Source organism: Emydura macquarii, unplaced genomic scaffold, assembly GCF_026122565.2.
Source record: "Emydura macquarii macquarii isolate MOO-44397 ecotype Brisbane River unplaced genomic scaffold, CSIRO-AGI_Emac_v2 contig_968, whole genome shotgun sequence".
Classification (NCBI taxonomy): domain Eukaryota; kingdom Metazoa; phylum Chordata; order Testudines; family Chelidae; genus Emydura; species Emydura macquarii.
Window position 1 is genome coordinate 7,457,910 of NW_027131105.1, and position 19,477 is coordinate 7,477,386.

The 19,477-nt window shown below is 47.6% G+C and overlaps 1 protein-coding gene across 1 annotated transcript in view; it reads left to right on the forward strand.

Annotated features, from left to right (window-relative positions):
• Positions 1-19,477, forward strand: part of PC (pyruvate carboxylase) — a 217,575-nt gene that overhangs the window by 34,541 nt on the left and 163,557 nt on the right. The window contains exons 2-4 of the mRNA XM_067544070.1: positions 1,811-1,915; positions 12,944-13,056; positions 14,033-14,233. The gene's annotated coding sequence lies outside the window, so the exon portion shown is untranslated. The remainder of the gene's footprint in view (positions 1-1,810; positions 1,916-12,943; positions 13,057-14,032; positions 14,234-19,477) is intronic.

The following is a 19,477-nucleotide window of genomic DNA, read 5'->3' on the forward strand; positions in this document are numbered from 1 at the left end:
GGTCAAGCAAGATCCAGTGGCTGGAAGCTGCAGCTCGACAATTCAAACGGGAAATAAGGCCGAAAAAAAATTAACACTGAGGGTTACTAACCATTGAAACAGTTTACTAAGGGCTGTGGTAGATTCTCCATCAGTGGCAGTTTTAAAGTCAAGATTGGATGTTTTTTCTAAAAGGTCCATGCTAGTTCAACCAGGAATTAATTCAGGGCATTCCTGGGGGCCCGTGTTATACAGGAGATCAGACTAGAAGGTCATAGTGATCCCTTCTGGTTTAATAATTTATGGGTCTCTTCTGGAGTAACTCTGGAGTAATTTTATTCCGGAATCAGGTTTCTAAAGTGGATTAAACTGAACCATAAAAAGACACCCTAATTCCAGAATAAGAGCATCCACGCGGAGAGCTATTGTGGAATAACTATTGTGGAATAGTTCTTCCAGGATCCCTCATGCCTGTCAATTTTGCTGTGTATACAAGCCCTCCGATTGGAAACTCTTTGGGGGCAGGAGCCATCTTTTTGTTCTTAGTGTATACAGCACTTACCACAATGGGATCTTAGTTCATAAATGGGGCTCCTGGACACACCGTAATCTACACATAAATTGTTAAAAAAAAAACAGACCCCATAACTGAAATGGTTATACTGGTACAAAATCTGTGCATAGAATAGGCCTAAATCAGTGGTCCCCAAACTGTGGGATGGCCCCCCTGGGGGTGTGAAGGAACATTCAGGGGCGTGTTGCAGGGCCTGGGCCAGCCCGCATGGGGGACAGGGAGGGAGCACCACTCAGCCCTGCTCTGCCCCTGGCCCCGGCCCTGGCCCCAGCTGCAGCTCCAGCCCTGGCCTTGGCTCCCAGATGCAGCTACAGCTCTGGCGGCAGCCCTGACAGCAGCCCCGCTCCCGGACGTGGCTTCAGATGCAGCTCCAGCCCCGACTCCCAGGACATGGGGGTGCAGACAGTCTATTATGGGTAGGTGGGGGTGCGACCTAAAAAGTCTGGGGACCACTGACCTAAACAGACAGCTCTCACTGAAATAGTTATACCGATCTGTTATTATTGGGACTGTCCTGATATTAGGGGCTTTATCTTATATACACAATTACTCCCCATACCCTCGAAAAAAGTGTCCGAGTTTTCACACTTATCTGGCCACCCTAGGTTTGTGTGTGTGCACCGGGCCTAAGTGATTTGCCCAACGTCATACATAGCGTCTGTGATGGAGTAGGTCTTCCAGGTTGCAGGCTAACACCCTGACCACTGGACCATCCATCCTCTCTAGATGAGCCAACCACTTAGTCTGATGACGTGAGCTGATGTCTGTCTGTTCCCCTTGAAGCTCAGAGGGGATCTGTTTGCGCTCTAGAAATGCATTCGGGCAGAAATCCAAGGGAGGGAGAAGAGTTACTGAAGCTCAAAGACAATATTGGCACGAGAACAAATGGGGATAAACTGGCCAGGAATCACTTTTAGCTAGAAATGAGGAGGTTTCTACCCATGAGAGGAGGGAGATTCTGGAGCTGTCTCCCCAGGGGAGCAGTGGGAACAAACATTGCTAAGTTTCTTACCGGGATCCTGTGCCATGATTGCCTGCGACAGCAGGGACTGCACTCACTGCCTCAGGAGGGGTTTCTTCTAGCCCTGTGTCCTGAGTTCCAAAGCCCTGCGTTTTCTATTCCCTCAGCAGTTGCATTTCTGCTCCAATTGCTATTCTCAGCACAACTCTCCCTGGCTCTTTCACTGGGGGGCTCTGGATACCGTCCCATTTTATTGTTGTTTTGCTTCCCTTAACTTTCCTCTTTTGTGTCTGTAGGATAAAGCCTTTCGCCTTCTGGAAACCCAGCTCGGATTGGAGACGACGCCCTGCCTCTCACCCACGATCCCAATGCACTAGAAGTGAGGCACAGGCTCCCTGAATGTAGGTCTCTTCTGCTTTTCATACTAAAATTCTCTTCACAGGGACATGGTTGTTGATTTCTAAGGCTGATCAACTTTGCTTCTCTGGTACATTCCCTCTCTGCCGTCTGGGAAGAGTAATCACTTCTCTGAATAATCTGGTTTGCTTTTTATATTGCTTAAAAAGAAAGCGATCTCACAGTTTATACATCCCTTTACAGGCAAATGACAAAACCAAATGAGACCATGTGACTTGTTAGATACAGTGCTGGTCTGGGACTCAGGACTCCTGGGTTCTAACGGTGTATGCTTTGCAGGGCAGGAGCTGTCTCTCATTATGTGTCTGTGTGGAACCCGGCACAAGATCACACTCCTCCTTATGGTAACACCTTGAGGTCCCAACAAAGATTGGGGCCCTGATATGCTGGGTGCTGCAAGAGACAGTCCCTCCCTCCTTCCCCTACCCCCCCAAGTCACATGCTAAATAGACAAAGCTTGGGAGGAGAAACTGAGGCACAAGGAGGAGAAGTGACTTACCCAAGGTCCCACAGGAGATCAGTGGCAGAGCTGAGGCTAGAACCCAGGAGTTCCTGCCTCCCGAGTTTGGTGCCTTAACCACTAGAATGTACTGCTTCAAGTTTGTAGACTGTATAGAGGCAGTGTGAGCTATTAGAGTGGATAGCACAGTGGCCTGGCAATCAGGTTCTTTCCACTGGCCTGCTGGGTGACCTTGGGCAACTCACTTCCCTACTCTGTGACTTAGTTTCCTCATCTGTAAAATGGGATCTTCAGAATAAGACTCCAGGATTGTCACTCTGTCTGTGTGTCACTGAATGTCCTGAACCAATGTGAAGCGATGGAAAAAGCTATAAGCATGGTTGAGAACTCTTTTTCTTCAGAATATCACAAGGCTCAGTCATCACTGGGATTCATGGTCTGTTACTATCCAATTTTTAAGTTCTCAGCCATTTTTATCCACATGACTTCCTGAATTACAGCTGTGAGATGTAATGATATTGACCTCCTTTTAAAATGCTTTGAGATCTACTGGAAAAAAAGCACCAGATAAGAGGTAGGTGGTATTAGTATTACATGACATTTGCAAAAATGTTAATTAACTTGAGTTAACTCCAGTGCCACAATCTCTAGACATTCGAAACAATCTTGGGTTGTCCTGTTCATCATGGCCAGGACTGGGAACAAGCCTTTGTCAAGTGTCTACATTACACTTCACAATTATGTTAGTTGAAGCCTTGGATTAGGCGACTTGAAGTGTCCTCATTAGAATTTCCAGTTGTGCTGTTTAACAATAGAGATGGACAGAATGTTTCAGGTGAAACTTATTTTCACCATCAGCAGGTTTGCTGTTGACTGAAACATTTCACGAATTGGTGTTGAACCAAATTGTTTCAGTTGGAAATATATTTAAAATTATTAAATATATTAAAATTAAAAATATATTTAAAAATTGTTTTTAATTCAAAATGACTGTTTCAAATTTTTCTTCAGTTTTGTTTAAAAAAAAGGTGTGTTTAGAAAAAACTCTTCAGACTAAATGAAACATTTTGTTTTGAACTTTTTTATAGTTCTCCAAAAATGTTAAAAAAAAAAAAAAAAAAAAAAAAAAGTCATTCCTGATCAACCCAAAACCAGTTTTAAATATTCCTCCCCCCACCCTTTGGCCAATGAATTGAAAACTCATGTATCTGAACAGCTCTAGATGGCACATGTTAGCTGGCAGTGAATCATTACACACTTCAACACAGCTGCACATTCAAGTCTAGAAAGAGCCTCAGTGATGGAGAGGCCCTATGTGATTCTAAACTAATAAACAGATGCCAAGGCCAGGGTTAGTAATTGGGTGCCAGCGGTGACAGATGGATACTTGCCATTCATTCCGGTACTAAATGACACCGGGAGTGAGTCAGTTAATATTTTCCAAGAGGCTTGAATTAGTGTAGGTGTCACTTCTTGTAAAGTTGATTTATGGAGTGTGGTGGGTGGTGGTGTCATTTACTTACACGTGTGGCCTAAAATTAGAGCTCAGAACTCTTCCGTGGTGGTTGTGTGATCTAGTGGCTAGGGCCAAGAACTGGGAGTCAGGACACTTTGGTTCTATTCCTGGCAGTGTGTCTGCCATTGACCCTGGGCAACCCCTCTGGGGGCCTCAGTTTCCCCTCTCTTTTGTTTAGATTGTAAGATTTTTGGGGGCAAGGCCTGTCTCATGATGTGTCTTTTTAGCACCAAGCACGATGGGGAGGGGCTCCCCTGCTCTCGGTCAGAGAGATGGGTCTGTGCGGTGCCTGGCATGATGGGGGGGGGCCCTCCCCAATCTAGGTCGTGAAGTATGGTGTCTGTGTAGTGCCCCACACTGGGGCTACGCACTGGACCACACTGCTTTGCAGTGAGTACATTTGGAAACCTCCCTAAATTAGCTGGTATAACAAACATGCAATTAATGGACTCTCATTTCAACACGGACATTTCCTGTGACTGTATGATTCATTCCTTCATTCCTGTGTTTTCACTCCAAGCAAGTATCTCTCCCCATGGACTACCAAAGATACAAAGGCTGGAAGGAAATACTGGGCTGTGTGTGGACTGTCTTGAATAAGATAAGAATATTGCATCGGTAAACCAGTATATCTGCCTGGTAGTGTCTGTTAATCACAGACTCATGCTGCCTTCCAACACTCGGAGCAAAAGGTGATGGAATTGTGGCAATCAGAATGAAATGATATTTAAAAGGATAAATCACAGCACATAGCTGAGTCCTGTCCTCCCCGCCCCCCTGATGTTTTGGCTTGAATACTGTAAATTACTGCTCAATCTCAGACCTCCCCATCCTTTCCCTAGCAGCTGATGGCACCCAGTGCCTCTCAGGATCGGGCCCTTCGTTAGGTGGTTTGAAGCAAGATTGCCAATTGAGTGACAGCATGGGAGGAGAGCTTGGGGGAGGGGGGGAGTCTGGCGTCAGTGAGAAGAATACACCATCTTGACGAATCAAGGAGAAAAAGGCAATTGTTATTGCATTAGGCTAGTGTTTAGAGGCCTGGCCCAATGAATTGGGGGGGCCCCTGTCATGCCAGGTGCCCGCAGACTCTGATTGAGACATGGCTGGCTGCGGTAGCAGGATCCCGGAGTTGATGACGCAGGAGGTTGCTGTCCAGAGACGCGGGGGAGAGACCAGCCTTGTCCCAAAGAGCTTACAAGAGACGACGGATGCATACAGACCCACAGGGGAGCATGAGAAAACAGTGAGACGATTCCACCACACCCCATGGCAAGCTGCTCCATTGGTTAATTGGCCACAGAGTCACTGATCCCTGGAAATTCCCCAGACATTTAAGCTTTCATGGAAATGTAGTTTATTCCAGGCAATTCAAGCGGATGTTGAATCAAAAGGAAATGAATTTGTGATCTTTTTAAGCCCAGTTAGCTTTCATTAGCTTTCAGATTTCCAGCACCTCAGCCATGTGAAGGTACAAACGTGAGACTTAAACTCCTTAGACTTTGTCCTCACTGCTTAAAAACCCCCCAAACCAAGTTGTGTTTTCCTGGGGTGACTAACACATGGCAGCTATCCTTCTGTGAAAACAGAGTGGAGGTAAGGCACTGGTAGTCTTAGGCTACAGACTTCTGCTGGCATAGCCCATAACTCCACATCGTCCCCACATAACCACCCCATGAGTCCCTTCCGTATCCTGCAGCTTGAGGGTGGGGTGTGGTGAGATTTGTGACCATAGAGCTGTGCCAGGAAAAGCCATGAGCCCAGATGCAATTATACCAGCAAAGTGGCACTTTTGCTGCTGTATCTTATTTCAGTCAGGGAGGCTGGAAGGAGCAATACCACTAAAAGTGCAGTTTTGCCGATTATAAACTGTGTCCCAACGAGGAGAGGTCACCCCTGGGCAGGGGATTATTGTGCTGATCTTGCTTAATTACCTGGAGGTTAAAACTACAGGTTTCTTGTTTCCACTTGGGTTTACAATGAGTTAATTACGTGTAAAACGGTACCCCCTGCTTAGTGTGGGCACAGTTATACTGGGGTAAAAGTGATCATACTGGTTGGTGTAGCTATTCCTGTACAGGAAGAGGAAAAGGTTGTAGTGGTATAAGGCACCTTTACACTGGTATAACTGTGTCTACAGTAGGGGCTGGACTGGTATAACTGCACTGGTGAGAAATCACATGCCTAACTAGCATGACTATACCAGGATAAAACACGTGTTTAGATCAGGCCTTGGAAAGCCTAGTAAGTCAGCACCGTCTCAGGGGAGAGCTCTCGCTGCTGAGCCCCCCTCTCCCGGCTGCACAACACCCCTTCGCACTGCACTTGGACACTGGGGACAGCACAGTCTGAGGAACAAGTATTCGTGGTGTCCCATCCACGTACTATCCCCACTCGACCCTGCTTAGCTGCAGCCCGTGTCACAACCAGGGCTGCGGGACAGTCATTTCATTTAATCTTTAAATTAATTCAAGAAATTAATTTGAAGACTGATGGGGGACATATTAACTGTGATTGGTTAAGTGCTTCCCAATGAAGAGGAGCTGCTATGGTTGATGGGGGAGATTTAAAGTCGCAAGGAGCAAACCTTGTCCCATGTGAACAGACTCTTTTGCTCCTCTTGGCCAAAGGTCTCCAATTACCTTGCATTGCTTCTGGGGGCAGGGGCATTACACTCAATTCCCAGGGCAGTGACTTGTGCTGTCCAAATTCTCTCACAGTCAAGTGGGGGTCCTGACTCTCAGCCCCCAAACTCTAACCACTAAATCTGGCTCTACTTTTAGAGCCAAGAATAGAACCCAGGAGTCCTGGACCCTCAGGCTTCCTGCTCTAACCACTGGAACCCACTACCCCCCCCAGAGTTGGAAATAGAACCTGGGAGTCCTGATATTATTTGTACAGTATTATTGTAGTGCCTGCGAGCCTGATTCCTAGTCCAGGCCCCCACAATGCTATGTGCTGTACAAACACAGAACAAGAAGATGGTCCATGCCCCAGGGGGCTTTTAATCTAGTTATTGGAAGTCCTGGACTCCGAGCCACTCCTGTTCTGACCACTAGACCCCACTCATCTTAGAACTGGGAATAGAATCTGGGAGTCATGATTCTGAGCACCCAATCTACCCACTTGATGCTGCTTCCCTTCCAGATCTTGCAACAGAAGTGGTATTTAGTGGTTAGAGCAACTGGGCCCCAGTCATGGGCAGAGCCTTAGGTGCTGCTATAATGCTAATAATAGGCAGACATCCTTGGTCTGGGATGAGTCTGGCTTCCTCATTGTAGCTACCTGAACTGGCGGTGAGCTACCTGGAGACAGAGGGCAGGATTTTCAGATGTGGATACCGATTTTGGAGTGTTTCAGTGTCAGAGCTTTGTTCATCCTCAGGCTCCTTTAAAAAGGCCTATTTTTCCAAGAGCAAGTGCTTGGTGCTTTCTGAAAATTGGGGAAATCCCCAAATAGAAGCACCAGAAAGCTCTGTTCAGGTGCACTGTGGCAGAGGGCAGAACAGAGGCTGCTCGGTAGGCAGCTGACTAAAGCGGCATGACTGCATATATTTCCGGGAGCAGCAGGGCTCCATTTATGTCGTTCATACAGCAGAGCTCTTTATTCTGCTTAAATTTGGTGGAGTTCCGGCAGCGCCTTGTATCTGATGCTTCAAACGTTCTCCTACTTTCATCTGGCTTTCAAATGATGCAAGAATTCTTGTGCCCCAGCTCAGTCCTTTAATACTGCAGCCATGCACAAGCCTGGGAGATTTAGAAGAATGAGATCTTTGTTGCAAAGTGCTGATTCGGGCTTTATCCAGGTTTTGTGCTCTTATTCCTTTGGTTGTGGGAAGTATTTGAACCACTGAAATGATCCCATGCCCCACACATGAACACTTCCATTTAAAGGTGACTGTACATGCACATTCTGTTCCTCTTGACCAGAAGTGGTCCAGCCTCCATTGTGCAGATGCTGTTATTCCAGTATAAAGGTGCCTTACTTTGATGTAGCTTGTTCTGATAAATAGAAACTGTGAGCTCTTCAGGGCAGGGACTGTCTCTGTGTGCAGTGCCCAGTGTGATGCTATCAGTGGGGGTCTGTATGGCACCGGATGCGACGGGGACCTCAATCTCAGGCAGAGACTTTAGGTACTGCTGTTATTATTTGTATGTCAGCCTAATGAGTTGTGCTATCCCGTTCATGTCACTGGACATTGGCCTAGATTACTTTAAGGTGCATGACTGCTCTGTGCAGCCTTGGAGTATGGGCACTGCCTCTGCATCAAGCACAGCTGGTATATTTGCATTAGCGAGGTGCACTCCCCCATCACAGGCCTTCATAGGTCAGCGCATAGAGTAGCAGGCTGGGAATCAGGACTTCAGGGTTCAATCCCTGGCTCTGGGAAGGGCCTAGTGGTTTAGAGCAGGGGGGTGGCTGGAAATCAGGACTCCTGGGTTCTATTCCTCTCTGGGAGTGGAGTGGGGTCCAGTGGCTTTAGGGGGTGGGGAAGTTGGGAGTCAGGACTCCTGGGTTCTGTGTCTGACCCTGGGAGAGTTGATTAGTGCTTGGAGCAGAGAACTGCGAGTCTAGGTTCTCTTTCTTGGGAGTGCAGTGGAGTCAAGGGGCAGGGCAGGAGTCAGGACTCTTGGGTTCTATTCCCAGCTCTGGGAGGGAAGAGGGGCAGGAGTAGGTGGCTGGGAGTCAGGACGCTTGGGTTCTACTCTTAGCTTTGGCAGAGGATTGGTGTCTGCCAGGGCTGGAATGCAAGAATGGTTGCTGTGAAGGAGGTCAGACTAGGTGATCAGAATGGCCCCTGCTAACCTTTTGTTTCTCTGAATCCTGCAGTTTGCACAGCAATTGTCCTGGAGGCATTAGTTTCCTGGTCTCGTCTGTCTTATATTTTTCTGACGGTGGGGATCCAGCTAGGTCTCTAAACTTAACTCCTCATCCCCTTCGCTCCCCAGCATTTGGGAGGCACTTTCTAAAGCCTAGTGGTAGGTCCCGTTGACTGAGGATCATGTGGAGGTAGTTGGAAGGGCTGGGAGGTGATCAAGGAACCCGGCTGGGAATTCCATAGGGGTTGTAACCGGATGGTCTGCCCCTTTAAGAGCAACTGGTGGGTGGGTGGCTTTGGGGTCAGACAGCCCTGTTCTTAGGTTTTTGTGGGAGAAGATCATTAGTCCAGACTAGGAATGGGGACCACTTGACTGGTTGCCTCTGGGAGTATCAAAGAGTGTTCCCAGCTCAAGTTAGGGGGGAGGCCCAGAGGGACACTGTCTGATAGTAGGAGATGGTAGTGGTAGAATAGCTTAGTGGTTAGGGTGATCATCTGGGTGGTGGGAGGCTTGGGTTCAATTTTCAGTTCTGCCCATAGACTTCTTGTGTGACCTTGGGCAAATCACTTAGCCTCTCTGTGCCTCAGTTTCCTCATCTGTAAAATAGCAGAGGCTCGTGGCATTGCCCTGCCTTACATGTGTAGCTGTTATATAGTTCTTTCCATCTCAAAACACTTTACGAAAAGGATCATTATCCCCATTTTACAGATGAGGAAACTGAGGCAAAGGCAGTGACGTGACCTGCCCAAGGTCCCCAATGAGTCAGTGGCAGAACCCAAGTCTCCAGTCCAGTGCTCTGGCTCCTGGGCCATGCTGCCTCTCTTATATTGTTTTGATCTGTAGAACAATAAACCCACCCCGAAGATAAGAGACTGATATACTGCCACTAGGAATGTTCTCTCGACTCCTATAGGTGCAGTTCCAGCCTTCGTCTCCAAGCCACAAAGGCTAGGTTTGTCACTGCAGAGTTAACGGGAGGGATCAGCGCCCGGGTGTGAGCAGCCACTCTGCAAAGCTGTACCTGAATGACTGTGTCCTTAGCTTACTGGTGCCGCGCTCCCCCTTCTGTGTTGCTAGCACTTTTCTGGGGGCACGTCCCAAGGTTGTTTGTGCTCCAGCGAGCTGAGCCACTCTGAATTCTTTCCTGGTGAAATGCAGGAGGCCTTGTCTCTCTTTTTGAGCAGATGGGGGGAATTGTGGGAAGGCATTGGACTATCAATACTTGAGTGATTTCGCCAGCGTCCTCACTGCAAGGTAGGTGAGTTACCAGCCTGGAGCAGCACCCAGCCAGGCCAGCTAGCCGGGTTGAAAGCACCTCTGAACTTTGGGTTGTGCATGTGGAAGGGAGGGATGCTGGGGGCACCTGTAAGAGCCTTGGCTAACTGCAGTTAGCTAGTCCTGGATAACTCCATGTGCACACAAGCTCTTACGCTCTGCTCATGTTTTTAAGGTTTGCATAGCTACTCTAACTATAGTCTGGCTTTTTAAAATAACCCAAAAACCTGAGATTTTGGTGGGCAGATCGCAGTGTCAGAACGGGGGCGCTGCACCTTACTCGCTGCATCCAACATTCCTCTTTCTTGCGTAGTACAGGTAGGAGAATTTCCCACTGCTGTGCCATCTGCTCGCCAGCAGAGGGCAGCTCCTGGGTGAAAAGAAGGCAAAGGTTCCTTTTGAGATCCATCTGTATTAACAGCGACTTAATTCTTTAGCAAACTCAAATCCTTAGGGCCCGTTTATACTTGTTGCTTACGGCGTGTTTCATCTGAGGCTATAGATGCGCTAATTACTGTGGCTTTCCCCTTACAGTGAGGTAGGCCCATATTGTCCCCATTTTACAGATAGGGGAAACTGTGGCATGGAAAGAAGTGACATGATCATAGTCACAAAGGGAGTCTGTGTTGATGAGGACAGTCTGTTTTTATCCAGGGCTTACCATGCTTGCTAAACACCTAAGGGGGTTGGAAGTGAGCACTCTGAGTTCGAAGCCTCTGTTTTGACTACACTCCCTTGTAGACCTGGGCATAGAACCCTGGAGTCCTGCCTCCCAGCCACCTATGGTGTAACCCAGTTGATCCCACTTCCCTTCCAGATCTGGGAATAGAACCCAAAAGTCCTGATTCCCTGGCGTCCCCCTGCTCTATTTGACCACACACCTCTTAGTTCAAGTATTATAGTAGCACATAAAGTCCCCAACCAAAATCAGCGCCATCATACTGGGCATTGCCTAGATGTGCCGTGTGAGACCGTTCCTGCCCCAGCAAGATTATAATTTAAATAGACAGGGTGGGGAAGCCGAGGCACAGAGTGGGGAAAGGATCTGCCCAGGCTCACACAGCAGGTCAATGACAGAGCCAGGAAGAGAAGAACTAGAACAGGAACTAGATCCCAGGGCTTCATGAATGACTGTTAGGCAGTTGAGCTAAATTTGCAGAGCTGACAGTCGGGGTTGATCTTTTTTATTTGCAGACTGAGCAAATTGGCTGTAGTCAGAGACAATAAATATACAGCACACAATGCCCCCTTTAGTATCCCTTTGCAGAGTAGAACTGCACAGTAAACAGGCTTTTTGAAGAAACAAAGGAAACTGGGTTGAAAAAGAAACAGTAGATACAGTTTAGCTCATGCCACTCTCCTAATTTTCTTCCATCTGTAGCACTTCCAAGGCACTCAGTGGGAGTTTACAATAAGCTTCTTGTTACAATAACAGCTATGTATTTCATAAACATCCTTTCATCTTGCCTGAATTCCCCTGGGCACTTTGGAAATGTATCACTGGAATACAAGTTACATACACAGCAGTTTCTTCAGCCAATGCTGACATGCAGCTATCTCTGGGGTGGAGCATAGCAGCCTCTTTGACGGTGCACAGCCAGTGGTCACTGGGCAACTGAGCTGACCTTTCACTGAGATGAATGGAGCAGTTCACACCTCTTCATGCTATTGTTCTGGTTCTCTGTGGGCTCATCTCTGCATAACAATGGGGGTAACTAACCAATGGAACAATTCACGGAGGGCTGAGTGAATTCACCAGCACTGGCAATTTTACAATCAAGAGTGGATGTTTTGCTGAAAGTTCTGCTCTGATTCAACCAGGTATTAATTCAAGGAATCCTCTGACTTGTGTTATACAGGAGGGTGGACTAGATGATCACAGTTGTTCCTTCTGGCTTTATAATCGATCACTGTTACACCTGGTCGCAGAGACGAATGGGGTAGTTCACAGCTCTCCTAGCGATTCTGCAGGCTCACCCGTGCATGGGTCTAGTTAAAGCAGTCCTAACACCTCTCCCACAGCTGTGGACTTACTCCCCTTCCAAAGCTGAGATGAGCTCTGCCGCTATAAGCACTTTCATACTGGTATAACTGAGTCCACATTAGAGCTACGAATGCACTGCTTTAATTGTACTGGTATAAAGGTCCCAGTTCTGTGTGTGGGCAAGTCACCTGGGCTTAGGCTTTGTCTACACTAGCACTTTTGTCGGTAAAACTTGTCAGTCAGGGTTGTGAAAAAACACACCCTGGACCGACATACGTGTCACTGACAGACGCACTGGTGTGGACAGCGCTATGTCAGCGGGAGACGCTTCCCCGCCTGCATAGCTACCGCCACTTGTTGGGCGTGGTTTAATTATCCCGATGAGAGAGTGCTCTCCCATCGGCATAGAGCGGCTACACGGAAGATGTTCCAGTGGCGCAGCTGCAGCGGTACAGCTGTGCTGCTATAAGGGCTGTAGTGTAGACATAGTCAGTCTCTGCTACAAAGTTTTGTTGCCATAATTGTGTCAACTAGGGGTGTGAAAAGATCGCACCCCATAGCCAAGATAGCTATGCTGGCAAACTACGCCAAGGGAAGAGAGCTTCTGTTGACTTGGGTAACATCCAGGGAGGCGGTGTTACTATGCTGGCAGTAGAGCTCCTGCTGGCTTACGCTGCATCTCCGCTACGGGGCTTTGCTGATGTAGCTGTCCTGGTGTAACTATGCTGGCAAAGCATTGGTCGTGTAGACAAGCCCATAGTTTTCCTGTGCCTTGGTTTCGTCATGTGTAAAAATGGGAGAACATCTCCCTGCCTCACAGGGGGCTGTAGATACAATTACAGTGGGCGTGTGGCAGAGATGAGGGCCCCTTATATAAATGTCTAAGATAGAAACGTTCAATAGCTCTAGGATTTTAACTAGCCTGCTCATTACCTCTCACCTGCTCTGGTTCATTTGCAGACGACAGCTTGATGAGAGTCCAGCCAGCAGGGAATCTTGGCAACGGCTAATTCGGAGATATCAGGTTCGAGCCAGACAGTGTGTGTGTTTGACCCACACAGCAGAGATCAAAAGTTAGTCTCCCTTTAATTTTTGTCAGTGCTAAGGGCCAAGGGGTAGATTTAATGACTCCTCACCCAGTTTACAGGGCAGGAAGGCTTTGCTCATTTAATACAGCCACCCAGCAGTGCAACCTGTGCTCTCACTTGGGTAACTTTGCTTGATGCAGTGCTCCTAATGCATGCTGTACCGTGAGCCATGGAAGAGACTAGAAAATTGGTAGGGGGGATGGTTTCCTGTGGAAAATTCTCCTTTTTTTGGTAACAATTCAAAGACTGAAAATCTCTATTTGGAAATACTGCCATGGTGCCTCCTGGGAGCTGTAGTTCACATGCCTACATTCCAGTTCTCTATAGGTTGAGCACTCTGGTCAGACTACATCTCCCATGATGTACCATGGTTCCTCTTCTTGGAGCGGGGTCAGTACACCATAAGAGTCTGTGGCCATTATACATCATGGGGCATATAGTCTGGCCAGGGAGCGTGGCCCATAGAGGCGAATGGGAGCATGCGGCACCCAAATTACAACTGCTGTGAATTTAAAGGGACAGACACTTGAAAATGACCTGAAGGGGTGCATTGGTGTCAGCTGTGCTGGCTTGAGCATTGAAGTTTCTCTGCACCATTCAGCTATGGCACAGTGAGCTGGAGTCTATTCTGGCGCCTACATCAAAGCAATTTATCAGATTCCTGTTACAGGGCCAGTCAGGCTAAAATGTTTGGTTTAATAGATGGACATCAGGGTGAAAATTAATGGGCTGTGGTATGAGGAGGTCATACTGGTTGACCCAATGGTCCCTTCTGGCCTTAGAAGCTATGAAACTCTGTGATGCTATGTAAAGACTTTTCGGTTTGAAGTTCCTTGAGGGAAAATGTCATTGTTTTTTCTGATCAGCTGTAGTAATGCAGATGGGAAGGAGATGCAAATGGGTCAGCCCAACCACAGGTTAAATGAAATTAAAAAAAAATCATTGTGTCTTTTTATTGTAGGAGTGAAGATGGATAGAAAGAGAAAGGTCTAGAGGAGACGAGTGGCAGGGTGAGGGATCCTTCTAGAGAGACTTCACAGAAGGAGGAGGAATAGAAAAGAAGAGGGAAGAAAAAAGGCAGATGTTAGAAAAATACAGTGAGTGACCCGCTAGGTGTAATCAGCCATGATTGAAAAATACAATCTTGCAACGGGAGACAAAGGTAACTATTAGCTTGTAACTTAGGTGAATTAATGTCAGTCTGTCCTGCCTCACTGGGGGTGTGGGCACTGCGGCTGGGAGCATACTTAGACAGTCGTGTACTAGCTGTACCCCAGCTAGTCTGCTGACAGTAGCCATGTGGCTGTGGCGGCAGCTCAGGTTAGCCACCCAAATAGGTACCAAAGGGTTGGGAGATTTGTACTCAGGTGGCTAGCCCAAACCACTGCCCATGCTACCGCGGCCATGCTTCTCCTTTTAGTGCGTCATCTTAAGCAGAACTAGCATGTGTCTGTCTGCCTGCTCTGTGAAGCACCCGCTCTGCTGCAGTGTGGACATACCTTTAGAGTTCTTGCTGTCATCTCTACAGGAAACTTCAGGGGCTGCTGTTTCAGTTTTATTTATTATAAGTCATTGGGAATTGTTTAAACTAATTCAGGGTAAGAGCAGTCCACACAGGGAGCTAATCTGGAATAGTTATTCTGCCTTCAATTCACAGTTAATTTGTTTGAACTCCCCTTCCTATAGTTTCCCTTTGGCTAAGTTGACCTGGACCTTCCTCTAACCTGATGCAATCTTTGGATGTCCTTTGTCAAGTGGCCTCTTTCTTCAGCCCTGCTGAAAACTTGCAAATCATTGGCCCTGGAATTTCAGCAAACAGCCTCCAGGCAGCTCCATTGAGAGGCGATGACCTGGGAGGCAGGTAAATAGGTGTGCCACTATGCAGCCTACCAGCTTTGTTCAGCATTCCGAGTCACACGGGCTGCTCCTATTTGCTCTCTCAGGCTGAGAAGGGACGGAAGGGTAAGGGTTGACTCAGCTGTTGGATCAACTTGCAGCATTGGCAACTTGGCGGAGGTAAGAGGCATCTCGGCATGTTGGTTTGTGGAACTTGGCACACTTTGATTTCCTTTGGAGTTGCTTGGGCCTTCGCAACATGCAAAACGTAACCTCTCTTGCCCACAAGCTGCGTGGTTGCAAAAATAAATATGCATAGACAAGACCTTGTCTTGACTAGGTTAAGTGGTCACGTTAGATCTGCTTTGCTAACATATGCTAGCTAAGCCCAAGCTAAACTCAACCTTTCTTCTCGTGCAGATGTTGGGCTGTAGCCTAAAATCTCAGTTTTGACTCGTTGGGTTGTATCCTGTAATTTACCTATAGGTGCTAACCTCTTCCCCTAGCATGGGCTGTAACTGAGGCTTAGCTAGCATGTGTTAGCGGAGCCCAGCATTCTTCCCAGCCCGCACAAGGCCTTTAAAGAAATATGCATGCTAGAAATCCATTTCCAGGGCTAATGATTTGCAAATTTTAAGCAGGGATGAAGAGAGCGGTAAAAGATTATCAGAAGATGCATCAACTCACTACAGGAAGCTCCAGGTCAACTTAACAGAAGGGAAACTATATGGAGGGGAGCATGGAGTGACTTGCTGCTCGGCATGGGTGCCTTTCAGTTGGTCCTCTTGTTTTTCTGCTCTTTAACTCATGTTTGGTAGCTGCAAATGTTCTTATGACGTGGAAGGATGGTCCAACGTCTGGGACTTGGCTGACCTGGTTCAGTTCCCTGCTCTGCCACAGACTTCCTGTGTGACCTTGGTCAAGTCATTTAGCTCATCTCTGCCTCAGTTTGCCTGTCTGTACGATGGGAATAATAGCATCTTAGGTAGCTTGAGATGTTGAGGACAATGTGTGTGTGTCTGTCTGTGCGTGTGTGTTGCTAAGGCCAATTGATGCTTTTCTGTCACTACCATTCTAAACCAAACCAAAACTGCTGAGGGGCTGGTATTAATATGTATTCCAGTAGTGCCTAGAGGCCATTAACCAAGACTGGGGCCCTCTTTGTGCTAGGTGCTGCACAGACACACAGTGAGAGACGGTCTCTGACCCAAAGAGCTCACTGGACAATGGGCGAGCCTGCAGAATGAAGGTATTTGCCCAAGGTTAGTAGCAGAGCTGGGCACAGAACCCAGGTGTCCAGACTTCCAGCTCAGTGCCCCATCCGCTAGAGTAGACCACGCTGTGTTTTGAGTGTAGCATGGGATACTGAGTACTGTGCAAGGATGAGCCTTTTATTTTTGCCTCACATCAGGCATCTCAGGAATGTAGCAGGTCTCATGCCCCCTAATGCAGCAATATAATGGAATTAGCTGCAGAGCTGGCTTGAGATTAATATTGTTCCAGGATGTGGCAGCATAATAGTGACTGCAGGAGGATCAGTGCAAAGGTAAAACACCCTTTCCCATCCCTCTACATCCCACCAATCCAGGGTGGACACAAGGTTTTATTTCAAATGGCTTATAAAATATCTGAGACAGGGCTGTATTTAGGTGATCAGGGACCCTGGGCACATCAGAACACTGGGGCGCCATGCAACGCTTTCTAAAATACTAATCATTATTTGTATTCCAGTATTGCCTTAGGAGCCCCAGTCACGGACCAGGGCCCCTGTTGTGCTGGTTGTTGCCCATGCCCTGGCTGGGATTGGGGGACCCTGCTGTCATTCCAGGCACTGCCTGGGCCCCAGCCAAGATCAAGGGCCCTGCTGTCGTTCCAGGCACAATCCCTTTCTTTCAGATCTGTGTGTACTTTGGCTTCTGATAGCTGTAAACTAAGTGTTTCAGTGAAGTTTGTACAACATGCCTTGTGCCTCTGTTTGCTGTGTGTGGACACATGGCTTCTTTATCGGTGAGTGCCCAGTACAAATAGCTCTGTGGCTTATTTATGATTAATTTAGAGAGCCATCAATGACTCATGGCAAAACTTAATGAGAACATCCCACAGTGCCTAGCGATTTAATCAAGTCTGTTCCACTGCTGAGAATGAAGCATAAAGCCATGTGACCACAAGGGGGCAGCAACACAACCTGGGAAACAGTCTCATCCAGTGAACAGGGCACTCAGAACTCCTGGGTTCTGTTCCCAGCTCTCCCACTGACCCTGGGCAAGTCTCTTCCCTTCTTGGTGCCTCTGTCCCCCTCCCTGCCTCCTCCCCCACTCCTTATCTGTCCTGGGACATGGGATTCTTGGGTCAGCTTGGGCAAGTCCCTTCCTCCTTTCTGTGCCTCAGTTTCCCCTCCCCACACTTGGTTTCTTTAGACTGTGAGCTTGTCAGGGCAGAGACAGTGGTTACATCTACGCTACAGCACTTATAGCAGTGTAGTTGCACTGATTCACACTTGTGGTGGAGATGCTCTAAGCCAGTGGTTCTTAACCTTTCCAAACTACTGTCCCCCTGAAGCCTGAGTCCCACCCCCACGGGGCTGAGGCATGTAACTTAGTTTCATGGCACCCCTGTGGCTCCAGGCAATTGTCTTTCTTGCCACCCCCAATACCAGCTCTGCACTTGCGACCCCTCTAAAACTGTCACAACCCCCAGGTTGAGAAACACTGCTCTAAGCCAACAGGAGAGCATTCTCCCATTGGCTTAATAACTCCAGCCTCTGCGAGAGGCGGTAGCTATGGGAGAGCTTCTCCCGCTGACATAGTGCTGTCTGCACGGGTGTTTAGGTTGGTATAATTTACATTGCTCAGGGGTGCGGATTATTCACACCCCTGAACAACGTAAGGTATCCTAAAATAAACTGTAGTGTAGACAAGATCTCGGTCTGATTGTGGAGTGGGAGGTGGAGGTCCCAGGCTCAGTCAGGGTTTGTGCAGCGCATGGCACAATGGGGGTCTGATCTCAGTTGGGATCTCTGCCATGCCCAGCGCACAGGGGGCCACAATCTCAGTCAGAGCCTAAAGTATAAATAAATAATAATGTCAAGCTCAGGTGATATCAGTTGATCACAATAGATGTGGAAGTTATTCAGGGACACACAGCCTCCACACTCTTGTCTGAATCTATTGTCTTGTACTGGCAACAGATTAGAAGCAAAGTAATTTTCCCCTAAATTACAGATCCACAAATTTCAAAGCTGGAGGGGAGCATTTGGCTGACAGGAAGGAGGCCAGAGCTTAGTTTCCTTTGACAGCACCTTGTGGATGGTCACGTTCACTGTTTTCCCTGTCTGTGATTATGCTGGTGTTCCACATAGTGACACAAGAGTGATCTATAGGGGGTTAGATTTTCAAAGCTGAATAAGGAATTGGATGGGCTGATTCCCATTTAATTTGAATGAGAATCCACTATCCAAATCCCTCAGGCTGTTTTGAGAAGCATCAGCCTTAAAGCAAAAAAATGTAAACAGCACAAATTAACTCACTGCTCCTGAGATCAACAGATTTCTAAATTGCCCCTGCCCCTCTAATACACTTGTTTTGGGTTCTGATCAGATCACTCAGTGATTGAATTAATGGTAGGGCAATGTTTATTGGATGTTTAACCCTAAACCCTGCTCTCTGCTCTGCCCTCCCTGTTAATGTTTGCAACCTGCAAATAGCCTGGTGATTGTATTAGCCAGTAAAAGCTGCTGGTGTATAGTAATAACAATTGAACCCCATGGGAAGTGGATGCCTTTCAAAGAAAATGGTTTCCTTTCAGTGGCCTTGATCAAATTAAACTGAGGATTGGATTAGCTGGTGTTTCAAAATTTCATTAGGTAGAAATGATTACTCCTGAGGGTATGGGGAGACAGTGTTAGCTAGTGGTTAGGGCACTGGACTGGGAGTTCTATTCCTGCCTCTGCCACTGACCTTGGGCAGGTCCCTTCCTCTCTCTGTGTCTCAGTTTCCTTTCCACCCTTCCTCTGTTTAGACTGTGAGCTCTTTGGGTCAGTCTCTCCCTATGCATCAGTGCAGTACCTGGCACAACAGGGACCCTGACCTGGTCAGGGGGGTGAGGGTCTATACAGTGTCTGGCATGATGGGGGGGCCCCGATGGTGGGTGGGTGGAGTCTGTGCAATGCCTGATACGGTGTGGGGCCTTGATCTTGATCAGGGTCTGTGCAGCATCCGGCACAAGAGGGAATCTCAGCTAGCTCCTCTAAGTATTACCGTAATACATATAAATAATAATATGCTAAATAACTTATTCTGTGCTGCATTCTCTCTCCAGCAGGATGGCACAGGCCCAGTCCTTCCAATGGGATACCAGCTGCCCTTTAAATATCTCTTTAAACCTTTTAAATATCTCTTCTCAGTGTTCTCCTTTAATCTTGCGTGTCTATCTGGTTCTTGTAGCGTTACCTGCCAATGTTTCAGTAAAACTCACCTTATTTCTCTCTCTCAGTGATTAGAAGTAGAGAATTGATTACTGGTGTGTCTGTGGTATCCCAGCATTCATTTCATGGATAAAGAACTAGCTCTGT